This window comes from Haliotis rufescens, unplaced genomic scaffold, assembly GCF_023055435.1.
Source record: "Haliotis rufescens isolate VD_foot unplaced genomic scaffold, xgHalRufe1.0.p SCAF_9, whole genome shotgun sequence".
Taxonomy (NCBI): domain Eukaryota; kingdom Metazoa; phylum Mollusca; class Gastropoda; order Lepetellida; family Haliotidae; genus Haliotis; species Haliotis rufescens.
The window spans coordinates 36,065,352-36,067,774 of record NW_025964383.1 but is presented as its reverse complement, the minus strand read 5'-3'; positions in this window follow the sequence as shown (position 1 = coordinate 36,067,774).

Here is a 2,423-nt window from a genome sequence, read left to right as displayed (position 1 = left end):
AGCGAGCCTGACCACCCGATCCCGTTAGTCGCCTTTTACGGCAAGCATGGGTTGCTGAAGACCTATTCTACCCCGGAATCTTCACGGGTCTTTTTTTGATTGCCCAATCAAATTCGAGTATGGTAGAATTGGGATTTAACGTCACACGATGTGTGCTTTATCAAGGTCACCAGATGTTGACAGCATAACTATTGATCCAGTATGCCAGAGTGCTATGTCAGCTCACCAGTGGTTCTTGGTGTAACTAACCATTTCCGAGACCCGTCATGTGTCTGGGATGACTCCCGCTGACACCCCCGTTAATGTCGTACAGCATGATCGTTTTGGGGGTGGGTCCGTAATAATATGTGGTGGTATCACAATAACTGGCGCTCCATATAGTCCATGGCATAGTCTCAGGTCAATACTACCTGGACAACATGATTGCACCATTGGTGCCATTTGAACAACGTGTTGGGCAACGTTTCATCTTTCAAGATGATAATGCACGTGGTCATCGGGCCAAGCTTGGGACCCAAAACATCCATGTCATGCGATGGCCAGAAGTCAGTCCGGACCTTTCCCTCATTGAACACGTCTGAGACGTCATTGGAGAGAGAAACAGAGAGTGAGAGGGTATAGCGTGGGTGCGAAACAGAGACAGAGAGAGGTGAAGTGTAGGCGCGAGAGAAGAACAAATGTAAAATTGGGTGAATGAAGTGTTTGTCCACATGGGAATTATGAACTGACAAGAAAAATAGAATGAAAGAAAGTGAGTGAAGCAGAGCATAAGTGAAAGCGTTATTTGTGAGGAGTGGAAATAACGAGAAGATGGAATAAGAACAAGACAGAACAACCGCTGTTATATGCATCAATGTCTTTGTTCATTTTTTTTTTCATTGTACATATTCATGTATTGGTATATTTGTAACGTGTAACTTCCTTGTCTGTATGGATAGCAATGCATCGATGTAACCACGTATTCATTGTACGTATGTAGTCATATTGTCGTTACTGGAAATATTTCTGTGTGAAATTGTATCCACTTCGACAGCAGTGTTTGTAGATAAAAAACAAATCGTGGTCCACACACAAAATGCTGTACATTACATGAAATTCTCAGTTTAAATTTTGTCCAGTTAAAAAAAGAAAGAAAATTGCTTTATGTACTTTTTGCTTGTTTATACATTTCATATTGTTTTAAATATGTGGTTATATTGATTGATTGTCCACTGTACCTAATTCCCAATTCCTTAGAAGGACGTGGGACACGTCCTTCTTTACAGAAATGGCATATATCATATGTAGTTTGGCAGGGTATATAGGTTTTAACAGGGAGTCTATATGTTTTAACAGGGAGTGTATATACGTCTTATATATTCCCTTAATTAAGTAAGTTGATTATATCTATTTAAATAAACAGAGTGCTGCCAATACAAATTATAACAGCAGCTGGGGTATCATTACCATGGCCAGCAGCACAGAGTCATGTGCGGGTCAGCGGGTTGTAGTTAATGCCAGAGAATGGCCGGTTGGCCACTGGAGCTTAAGCTTAACTTTGTGGATGAGGTGCGGGATACTGCAGGCTGACCATGTATGTAACGTAACACGATACATTGCAGTCTGACAGTGAGGGTTAAAGATAGTACGCTTTCTGTTAGTCGGGACTTGACCCTCGGACAGCGGCTAGGCAGGTTGGCTCTCTTACGCCTCAGAGATCCTGCTTGGCCATACTACTATGTAGTTATATAGACATATTAAGATCACGAATAAACGTTGTGGACCCACAGACGGACTTGTGTGTTGTCATAAGAGAAATATCCGGTAGAGCACCAACGTCTACCTAGGATACTAAGGTACTGTAGGTCCCCATGGTCCCCAGTATGGTGATCTCCTTTCAGTGGCTGACGATTTCTAGCCCCTATTTATGTTGTGGTGTTCATTAATGCTTACTGTTAATATTCACAACTAGTTTTAAATCAAGTCTGTGATATTCTAGTTATTCTACTGTTCATCGTTGACAGCTTTTTATTTAGTCTAAATATATGTATCATAAATGTAACTTCACTTCGATGACAAATATTTATTCCATTCGAACATATGTATTTTATGTCAGTTCTCGTCACGATATGGCTGAAATATTTCCCATGTGACGTTAAATAATAACTCACTCACTCACTCACCCAGCGGATATGATCATGTCATTTCCATTTGCAATACCACATAGATCAGAAGATAATGCCTTGATGATTCCAACTATCCCCTACTTTTATGGCATAGTATATGGGGGAAGCAAGTATCTCCTGGCCATTATCCTAAAAAGGTCATACACGTGAGGTTAAGATATCTGTAAAAACTATGTACATTGTATAAATAGAATAGAAGCATGTGTAAACAAAATCGATTAAAAGCTTGTGTTCAAGACATTTCGATGGAAGAAACTG